The 12,041-nt window shown below is 32.5% G+C and overlaps 1 protein-coding gene across 1 annotated transcript in view; it reads right to left on the bottom strand.

The window, feature by feature from the left end:
- The window catches only part of LOC123715180 (LIM domain only protein 7), a 68,342-nt gene extending 65,067 nt beyond the window's left edge, over window positions 1-3,275 (bottom strand). The window contains exon 1 of the mRNA XM_045670090.1: window positions 3,256-3,275. The gene's annotated coding sequence lies outside the window, so the exon portion shown is untranslated. The remainder of the gene's footprint in view (window positions 1-3,255) is intronic.
- Window positions 3,276-12,041: the final 8,766 nt, after the last annotated feature.

A 12,041-nucleotide genomic window follows, 5' to 3' on the forward strand; every position in this document is an offset into this window, starting at 1 on the left:
ATCTGTGCAAGTGATTTTACATCTGGCATTTTAAAATGATGAATTTCTATAATACGATTGTTTGTGTCTGTAAAGAATGGTAGATAATTGCATATAATTCAAATATGTTTTAAATAATACTGTTAGAGGATGACAATTAAATCCACAGTACATAATGAAGCTACATTGCAGACATAAGAAAGTTAGGGGCCCAAGGGAAGCAGGCTAATTTGTATTCGAAGTTACAAGTGAGATCGCAGGCGGAAGAGATTATAGCTAGTACTATAAGTATTATAAATCAACGTTGAAAAATTAAATATAATATAGATTTTAGATAGCAATGTTAACTTACATCATTTATTTTCAAGTTGTATATGTATAGATTATTGTTTCTCCAATCTAAAGCATCCTGAATCAGTATTCGGACTGAACGGCCCGAAGGCCCAAGTGGATGATGTCGAGATGTTATATACATACTTAGGGTTCGGAAAATCTGTGAAAGCGCGATTATGGACTCATACTAAGACATCAACATAAGTGATTGTAGTCGCAGTTTGTTGGTGGCGATACACACTAATAAAAAATAAAGGTTATATAGGTTTCGTAGGGTTTAGCTCAGATTAAGATGATATAAGATAGATATTAAGATGTCTGAAAAATTCATTCCACTAAAATTTCTAACATTTATTCATGGGCCTCTGGTTCGCAACGGTGAAACATCTTCTGCGTGAAGCGATAAATATATAATTATTCTGATTAAACTTTACTGCTGGAGGTACCTACACATTTGAAAAATCGTAAAACCGGGATTGTTTTCATCTATAAGGGAATCTTCTAACACATTGATCGGAACCCGTTGTAACATATGGTTGCGCGAGCGCCGTATTTAGCTTTCAAAATAAACTTTCAAGGGTGTTGCACTGTGAATTGAACAAAGTTATGGCCAGCTATTTCTGGTTAACGCAACCTGTGTCGTGTCTATTTAGCGTTACTAACAAATCGTTTTGACATATGTCAATCATTAAATTAGATTAGGTATATAACGAAAACACTAACAATTAAATATATTCTTACATTATATTAATTTAAAAGTAAACGTTCGGATTTCTGTATCGTTTTACACGTTATATTACTTAAAAAATTCAATTCAAACATACAAATTATTAAAATTCATTGATTTATGAAAAGAAGATTAAGAAATTCCTATGAAAGAAGAATAAGAAAAACAAACTGTGGGCGATGGCGACTCATTATTGTTGTTCCTGGTGGTGATCGAAAATAAAATATACTTGGCAATCGAAATCCATTTCTTTGACATCCTCATTACTATCACGGTAGGTATATCGATCAATCGTATCTACGTCTGAATCTCTTAACAGGTGAAAATAAAACCGCTACACAACGAGCTTGGCAAACGAAATTTCGAACAATTGACATCCCAATTTACTACCCACATATTTCGCTTTATTTCTAAAGCTATTAGGAACAGAAACAAAGAGACGTGTTTTCAGTTTACCATCGCTAAGTGGGACGTGTAGTTGTGTAAACAAACACATTAACGCCCACGCCGCTACCGACTTCTGCTCGAATAAGTATGAAATATCTGGAAAAAATACATTTATATACCTAAGCCGAATAAATTTTATTAAGAAGTTCAATGTTGCTGTATTGAGCCCAAGTAATGTTTGTTATTATCATGTTGTAGGTACGATCTGATTTGAGTGACAAATTGTGAAGTTTATTTAAATTAAGTTTTAGTAAATCAATTTACAATGACACGAATTAATCGAATCGAAGCGAAATTGTTGAGGATGGTTTTGAATGTATAATCGAATTCATGTAAAGGTGTTATATGTTTTATTGTTGTTGTAGGCCTTACGAGGGCATTATCCGTAAGGAGTTCAAAGTACATATAACTGACAGAAATGATAATTCCTTTTGCTTTGATTCAAGTGTCACTCAAGTCACTCTACAGTCGCCAGTGACGGGGCTTTTGCCTTCTCTAAGAATTTTCGAACTGAAGTAATATTTACAATCTACCCACAAGGAATAAACAAGTTTGAAAACAAAGACTTTATTAGAATCGTGTCTTCGCGCTATAAATCTCCAGTCTTTATTGTTATTCTGTTACCGAGTGCATTATGCATGCCGATTCTAAGATACTTACATTACCTTGAGATAAAAGGAAAACCTGACTATCATGAATACAAGGATTATATACTATCTTGGGAATAGCTACAATTAGTTACATATTAATAATGCAACGAAGATCGACCTTAGATATATACCCGACATTTAAAGTGATAAAACTACATCAGAAACAAATATTTAGTTTTATTTTTAATAAAATGACAAATGATAATTATCGCATACCTAAAATAAGGTTTTTTTTATAGAACCGAGGGCAAACGTACCAGAAGACTCGCAAGTGCGTTTCCGACCTTATTAAGAATTTGTACGCTGTTTTTTTGAATGACTCTAGATCGAATTGCTTCGGAAATATTTCAGTTGACATCTGATTCGATATAGTGGTTGTGCAAATAGTGCCTTAAAAGTTAACAAGAACAAAATGTGCGAACGCAGTGTTGACCTTGCATGGTCGCGAAGTGTTACACATTATGTACTGTGCGGTATGCCGGTTGTTACATACCGTTATGTGGCTACGTTGGTACACGCTAGGGACGAGGAATTAGAACTAAAGAAAATATTTTAGTGTAAAAAGTTAAGTTCTGCTAGGGTTTCCACGTGTTTTGTGGGTTGTAAAGTTTTGAAACAATTTTTTTAAATTGCGATGTGCAAATCGGCGTCAAAAATTTAAGCGGTAAATTTATGCGAAGAAGTATGATGTCTAATGAAGGTTTGCGTTGGTCTCCTCAAGAACTTTGCTGGCGCTGATAACGATGTAGTCTATTTAACTAATATTACTTCAGTAATAACACTATGCTATCGCGGAATATGGTTAAAAGGAGTATTAAAAATATCCATAGCGCAATCACCTGCATCATGAGCATAACCCTAATACACACTTTCATGTACTTACCCATACTTTTACACCATCAAACAACACAGCCAAATAAGGTGGCACTTAGTTAAATGTATTAAATAATATTTATTCTTTGTACCCTTTTTTAATATTTTAAAGCTTTTTGTATCTGAATATTATGTATTCCATCTCTATATTTTTTAGTGTAATTGTTTAATAATATAATTTGTTAGCTGTAGGTTTACGAAATAAATAAGTATGTAGCTGTAAATCTGTTTTTGGCATTGACTTACCCAAACCCAAGCTCCTGGTACGCACATTGTTTTAAGAACCGCAATAATGAAACAATTCTACAAACAAAAATCGAAATGCCAGCTCGAATTCCTTGACCAGCTTTGAGTAAGTACATAAAAACAAAAGAAAAACCTACTTCCAATTATTCTAGTCGCGTACTGAACATAACATTTCCTAACGCTAAGATGATATCATTTTTACGTAAGATTTGAAATCATCCAAGTAAAGACCCGATGACAGGTGGATAACAATCAGATAGCCCCCTGACACAATTTGAAATATTTCTTATGCAATAGTATCTTATGTACTAGATTTTTAGTAACTTATTATTAGGGAAGAAAATAACAATGTTTTAATTTTTCTTTAATGCGATCCAAGGATTCGCTTCAGACAATATATTTTCTTTACCAAATTTAAATTAGCTCGATGTAGTAATTATTCCAAAAAGAATAACGCATAAACACTGTTGTAAATTAAAATTATTTGTTAATAGGTGTTCACTTTTTTAAATACTTTTAATTTAATTTTTATTGAAGTGTCGTTCAAAATACCGTACGAGTTTCCTGAATATAGTTCGTTATAACTTCATCTCTTGAGGACAGTAAACTATTGTATAGCTGTCTAATTAGGCACACAGCCTCTAAAATTATCGAGTGGCGAAGTTAATTAGGGTCCAAACGTGAACCGTTACAACGGTATAGTTTATGCTTTATTTACCACGTTGGTGAATAGTTTTAAGATCCTGATTGTTTTCTAAAGATTTAACTCAAATACTAATATCTTTCAAAGACCTTAATAGTTACAAATAAACCAGTCAAAAAATGGAAGGCAATATAAACTCTATCAAGAGTCACTAGAAAACGCGGCGGTAAACAATGTCGAACCATTATCTACTAAAGATTGGTGATGCTTTAGAATAGAGAGTAGTGGTGACCTGGTGGATTAAGCGACCCTGAGGTCGTGTGTTCGAATCAAAGCGTACACAATTAGCACTTGTTGTTAAGGAAGACAAACAAAGAGAGAAAACCGGCATTTGTCAAACACCAAATATGACAGGAGGATGATCACCTACTTGTCTAATCAAAATAAAATAACGGATGCAATCCCATTTAGGGTTGAAGCGCTACAGGATTATTATTGCGTTAGGGAGTAAGGATTTTCGAATTTTAGTAAACATGTGCGCCCCTAATACCATTAGAAAACCCAAAAACTTATTACTAACAAATAGTTGGTAAATTTATAAGAAATAAAATCTCTATAAGTCAATGTATTTGAAATTTGCCATTTTATATCCACAAAATTACATGAATGATCCGTTACGAAGTATTTGGGTCGCACATGCCGATTACGAACTGTTATTTATGTCCTACTGTAACGCATATTAATATATCGCAGTTAGAACTATTTACATGGTTAAAGTACACCTTCCCACGGGCTTGTCATCGACATATTCCTTGATTTTCTTATTTGGTGATTGCGTCAACAGTAATTATTTACTTTTGTATACATATTACTCACACATTGTCTATGGTTGAACACTAAATGCATTTGTAGGAGGCATCCTACAAAGAATTAATACGTTTATGTACTATTATTTTTTAGCGCTTGGCTACTGCTGACAAGAGTTTGGGATAAATTGCAGTAATTTTGCGTACGTAATACTTGAACGGCCCAAAATCCTCTTCAATGAAAAAAATTAAGTACATTGAGTTCAGACAATTTTAAGTTTTAATTCGAATTTATGAATTATCACACATTTTTTTAAGTATCCCAATTTCAAGTAACTCAAATAAAAATTTAACAAGCCCGGCACGACATAAAAATGCAGTTATTTCTCTAAATACCACATTAATAGCTCGACCGGTCGTGTTATAAAAAAAGTAACAAATGTTTGACAATATCGAAAGTGGAGCAACTACGTGATGTATGCCTGAATGCGACGGAATGTTTGTGACGTGACGATTTTCCAGGTACCTGATAAACTTGCGCCTATATAGGACTTATGGTGACGGATTAACTATTTTAATGAAGAATTTATCAATTCTGGGTTGTTTTTTTTTCAACGCAATTATCGATCGAATAGTGATAATAATAGTGTAAATATGAGTTTACACTTCAGGCTATATAAAATCGCTACGAGATAGAGAGACACAAGCGTAGAATAATATTATGGAAATAATTTAGTCAGCTACTACTAGTCAGTTAACGTACGATTTACGGAGAACCATGATTTTTAAGTTTCCTTTTCTAATGGTTTGTGTAGTAAACTAACAAAGAATACTGTCAAATAGACATAGGCATAACATTTATTACTAACAAAACACACACAGAAACACATAAAATAACAATAATAAAAAATAAAAATATTAAAAGGTATAAAAAGGTTTAATTGTATAATGCGTGTGTGCTGTGGTTGTAATTGGCCCTGGCTCAGCATTATGCTGAGGAACAGAGTTGTTCCACAGCGCTGGTCATTCAATAGTTAGTTTAAAATTAGAACTCTTAAAACTTTTAAAATGTTAGTGGTCTGAATGTGTTACAAAAAATATAATTTAGTGAATTATTAAGAAATACATACTAATGTTAATCCTTTATTAGCTAGAACCTGCAACAAAAAGTTATAACATTAAATACAGTTGATTGGTATACACTTAATTAATATTTCATAGATTATGATAAGGTGTAAATGACGTCATCATTCATCATCATCATGGAAATTTGTTACACAAGGTTTTCAAATGTTACTTAACACACCCCTCTTATTTTTCCAGTCACCTCTACTGTGATATACTGATTCTAATAATTATGATATCATCTAAGGAAACCTTCGATATTGTTTAAATATCTATAATACCGATTTCGCTAACTTAACATTCAGAAATCTGCTGGTGAAAAAACCAGCGGCGCTACAACCTTTGGCCTTGGCTTCAGGATTTAGAATCCGTCTTATAATAATTCTATTTTCGTAATAAGCAAGTAGGTGATCAGTCCTCTTTGTCTGACACACGCTGTCGACTTTTTGTCGATTTTTTCTTTCATGGGAACAGCCGGGAACACTGCTCTTATCTAATGCTGATAATGTTTTAAAGTATAGAACACTATGTTTATTCGGGGTACAACTATGACTAAGATCGCAGACACATGCGGCCTTGGCTATAGATAATATGTATTACCATTGACTCATCAGATTACATTTTAAAAAGATAATTGAATAATCTCGTCCATAAGAGGAAAGCCGAGTAGGTCAGTGTGGTATAAGTAGCGTGTGGCTGACAAACGGTACACTCCTCGCTCAACTATGAGAAGTGTATCGGTTTGATGGCACCGGTTGCAAACATGATTTTTTGTGAATTTACAATTACATATATAGATATATGGTATATTCGAAAATTGCTGTATATTTTTTTATCAATTATTATATCAAACAGAGTTGATTATGTTGAATGAAAACATAAGTAACTGCACCGATTCATGCTTCTTGTCTCCGTTTCAAATAACTAATAAAACATTGAAAAATTTACGAAAAACAAATTACAGTGTATAATGTTTATTTTGTTTTACTTATTTCGTATCTGTCAAACATTTAATGTACATACCGTCGATACGGTAAACTCATTCGAATTAAAGAACGTATTTAAATATAGGTTTCGAATCGACAATATTCGGAAAGTGGCGTGTTTTATATTTTTTTTAATGTAGAATAATGTAAATAATGAAAAACTATTGGCATATATTAGTTGTCACATATTTATGCGTGCGTTCTTACACACTTATTTATTGTTGTGTACGTTTATTAAGTAGCAGCTAGTTATTAATATAAACGAACGAATGGGGTAAATGATATAAAGACATATCAAGACAAATCAAATCGCATTACATTATTTATTTTCGCTGTCAGCTGTCAAAAACCATCTAGTCTTTATGGTTTTAATAAGTCCTTAAGCCCCTTAAATAAGTACCCACTGTAGGTAATCACGAATACTTTTTCAATTAAATGTATTACAGATTAACATGGAATTTAAACTAAATTAAAAATCTGACAAATTAATGAGGCATACATGAATAGGTATTAATGTGGTTTGAATGTTTGCAATAATTGACGCATTAACGAAAAATACAGTTACACATAAACAGATCTTTGTCATGCCCCGACAACTTTCTTGAGTATACAGTATGTCAATGCAAAACCGCAAAAAGACAAAAATATAATAATTATTATTATTATTAAAAATGGCTAAATATATAAACTAAATTAAACTTAAAAAAAGTATTCATTTTCTTGTTTTATTGCAATACTTGTTTATCAAACCAAAATAATAATATTTTCTGTTTTAAACAATTATATCAATTTATTATATATAAATATATTTAAGGAATGTATAATTAAGTTTGTTATGGAAGAGCTGGGAATCCTGACGCAGGTATTTTTTACTTAAAATGGTTCCCAAATCTTACACATTGTAATGCTTAAAAAGAATGAACTACTGTGTTAAAGAACAGCCTGTATAATACGCAAAAATGCAAGTCCCCGTCGTTAATTTCGAATATCATTAATTCAAATCGACGTTGATCGAACGCAACTCAAAACTGTATCGTGAAACACTATTCCACTTTTTCACGTGTCAAACGGCTTGAAAGAGATGAATATATTTCGCAATTACAGTTCTAAATGACTTAGTTAAGGTGATGGATAGAGTTAAGGCTGGAGCCATATTTCTGTACATTCCGAAAGAGTAGTATAAATTCAAATTCAGAGCCAATTTATTTAGTCCCTTAGATGTCGGTGTTATGTGAAAATTTTCCTAAAGCTATGTGTTCATTTATTTTGACGTCCAATTGTCTATTTTACTAAAGACAATGTTACGACTTTATTTTTATGAAAAATAAGGTTTAGAAACTGTAGAAACGAGTGTCCAATATACAACTAATGTAAGATGTTTGTAGTAATTTTTTTTACTAATTTACAATCTTCTTTCGGGGTACATTCTTCAGTTGAGCGTCCTGCCCGTTCGCCTCCTGTTACATAAAAAAAATGAGCGAAGCAGGTTGGTAGACATGCCGGTCTTAGGTGTTGCTTAAGGTAATTCCTTACAGTATATAGATGAGTTGAATAATCATGATGATAATAATTGTTCCAGGTATTCGATCGACCGCGTACCTTAAAACGAAATTACGTTATAATAAAGCAGTCTTGTTCGCAGTTAAGTACAGTAGGCCAGTGGAGGTCCGGGACATGGCAGATGCGTGTTAAGCCAATTACCGAGACAACATGTAAGCTAGGGCGGCGCGCAAAAACTATGCGCTTGCGTCGACGCCGTTCTTGCGTTAGTAGGCGATTCTGTCTAGAACTCTTGAAGGTAATTGTTACCATTTTGAGATAATACGCATTTATTCACAGTCTCGAACTATTTAAAGGTAGCCTAATTTTATTCGTACAAATACTAAAAATGTCGTATTTATTTCCTTAAGCGGTGCAATAATACAAAGTTATATAATTATACAATTACAGTACATATTTTACAAACATTTGATTATGTTGAATTATAAACGAGTAAATCTATCCATTAGATATAAATAAACATGAATCTTAAACTATGTTGCTAAGCGCAGAGATCTGGACCAAATCATGTATTTTTATTTAACTTTAAAGTGAGTATTCTGTTACAGAGAAATAAAATTAATTATGTACTTAGGTTATTATTCGGGAATAGCGAACTGTTTCAAAGGGGTACGAAAATGTTCCGTATATAAGTTACTTTTTAGCAGTTTATTTAAAAAATTAATTAATGCGAAACTAAATTCGCCTTAATTATATAAACCTCTAATAGATTTTCTTAATTAAGATTTTATAATAGTTAATCTCCAAGTAAGTATACATTGTCTTAGCATCTGTCGCAACATCAAAGTGATGAGTTGTTAAGTGTTCTGGCCCGGCTTGACCCGCTGACCGAAGTCATTTCCAACATGGGAATGTCACATTCGCGGTATTAAGGGCACATTGACATTACATTTTCAATCACTTTAATGGTGGAATTATACTTATTAGATGAAATGACGACTTGTTGATTGTTCGTAATTTAATAATTATATTATACAATATATAAACAATGAATAAATTATTTATTGTTAACCAACTATGAACTTAGATGATCTTGGGTAAGACTTAACACACATAGTCCTGTATCAATTATTATTATATTAATGGGATTATTTAAATGCTAGTAATGCTAGTATCTGTTTCATGATGATTGTTATTCGAATAGTCGATTTTTATTTGGGTCTCAGGCAAGCCGGTTTGCTCACGATATTTTTTCCTTCCCCGTTCGAGCGAATGCTAAATGCGTACATAGAAAGAAAATACATTGGTGCAGCTGGGGATCGAACCTACGACCTCAGAGATGAGAGTCGCACGCTGAAGCCATTAGACCAAAACTGCTCTTCGAATAACAAATGATAATGAAACACATACATAAATCTGAAGCCCAGACTTTAAAAGGTTGTAGTGCCATTGGTTTTCACGCTAGACGTTGGGTTGGTGTATTTAAATATTACAAAGTTTATTTATTAAACAGAGTACCAGACTGAACATAAACATTGTCCGAGTGTTATGTAATTTCAATAAATTTATTTATAAATAAGGCTTTATTTCAAAAATTCTTCGCCAACTGCTTATACGCTTGCGATTGTTGCGTAATTGTGAATGTATGTTATCCATTTCGTTCCATAGGCGAATGTTAAATTTTAAAAATTGTTTAGTTTAATATACAAAAGTAGACTCGAAACAAAACGTGTTTCATGAAATTTAATTTAAATAAGTTACAAAACATTTCTAATTCTAACAACATTATTTTTTTAAATCACTATCGCAATCTTGATTTCATCTGAGAAGGGATATTGGTTAACCTGATTTGATTGAGTTGTGTTGTTGTAATTCTGTATCAGTCGATTAAGAATAATGGGAACAATAAAAGTCTAAAATCGACGCACGCGCCGACAGTAGGTCAATCCGCGGGACGAATTGTTTGACACTAGTCACGACACCGCGCGGTTCTTGTACGGTTGTTGTTACAGCGGGGAAGACGCTTAGTAGAAGCGGGTATACATTTTGATATGTTTCGGTTGGAATATAAAAAAATTACGTACATGAACAGCTTTATTCATCTTTAATAGTGTAGTAGTTGTCATCAAATTATATGCAGGAAGATAAACCATAAATGAGAATGTTAAAAGAAAGTAATATTTAATTTAATTCGCTAAATTCCCCTAATATTACAAATTTTTCAACAAAGAACAGTGGCTACTATATCATTATAGGATTTTAGGTACGGAAATATATATATCTCATATAATATTCAAAATTCAGAATTTCTTTATTCAATAACAAGTTACATAGTTACATTGTGTAGCAGATATTGGAGCCCCTGAACTAAGCCTGACCTGTACATCAGGGTACTCCAATCTTCTAACGGGTTACTGAAATTATAACTTAACAATTGTTACCAAAATACTATATAAAGAAAAACAGAGTTGCCCTCTGTTTTTCTTATTACTTATTAATAAAATTAACTTTTACTTAAGGTACTTAAGGACTTATTAATTAAGGTTAACATGGTTGAGAATATTATATCGCTAACACTACGACCAACTTAACTTTTTAAATTAAATTGTAGACTATTGTAAAAATTGATCAAATTCCATTGAACAACAGGCAATGGCAGGAATTTTAAGCATGTAATTGGTAACCGTACTCTTAAGCAAACTACCAATTTTGCCAAATGATTTTGCAAGTTTATTAATATTATTTTTACTTTCATGTCGATGAGTAAACGATTAATGATTGCGATATGTATGTAAGAAGTGATCGCATTTCTATTAAATATTTCCGAATGAAAAACAAAATCAAATTACTTGTAAAATGTAAATTCGTGCGAGGCAGTTATTATTGTATTTATCTATGTTATATTTTCGATATGTTATATATTGTTCTATCATGAATTCTAGAACTTGAGACTGAAAAAAATTTAAGAAATTATTTAACAGAGCATAGACCCGAGGCACTTGTAAATGGTAATATAGGTTTTAATCTTTCGCCACACTGAATAACAGGTATGAAATTATTATTCTTGTAGGTATCGTAGGGTACTCTTATAAACGTCGCAAAAAATGTATACTTCTAAATTTATATTTACTGTGAGTTCTCAAATCGATGGCGTAGATCGGACGAGAACAACACGCAATAAACTCCGTCACTCTTTTTCATAGCCAAGATTTTTTTACGTTTGTTAAACCCTGCAACTATAACATCATGTTACAATAGTTCATAAATAAATAGGAAATCCATGTTTAACTAGAAACATATCAAGTTTAAGAATCCTACCCGCATACACCCCATACATTTCATACGCTAACAAAAACGCTTACACTGCGTTGCCGCCACTAATAAGGCACCCGCCGTTGGGCAAAAACATTTGCGCACAGCTGTCGTTGCTCGGTAATTAGTTGACATTTTTTCGCTTGTCACCACTTGATATGGCAAGTAGAGACCCTGATTCTGCGACATAAGATCAAGTGGTTTTTTGTAGAACATTAGTCCAGTGATGGAAAGTGTTTCTTGTCTCTCATTCTTACATTAAATAACGAAAAGAGATAACAAGATGTAGGTAATGCCCGTTTGTTGACCTTAACATTTAAAAATGGGGCTATAACACATGTTTCCTATAAGGTATTTAAGAGGTCTAACTCAAGGTACCAGCGGTAGTACGACTATAAAAATATAAATTATAAA

Source organism: Pieris brassicae, chromosome 1 (genome assembly GCF_905147105.1).
Source record: "Pieris brassicae chromosome 1, ilPieBrab1.1, whole genome shotgun sequence".
In the NCBI taxonomy this organism is placed as follows: Eukaryota; Metazoa; Arthropoda; class Insecta; order Lepidoptera; family Pieridae; genus Pieris; species Pieris brassicae.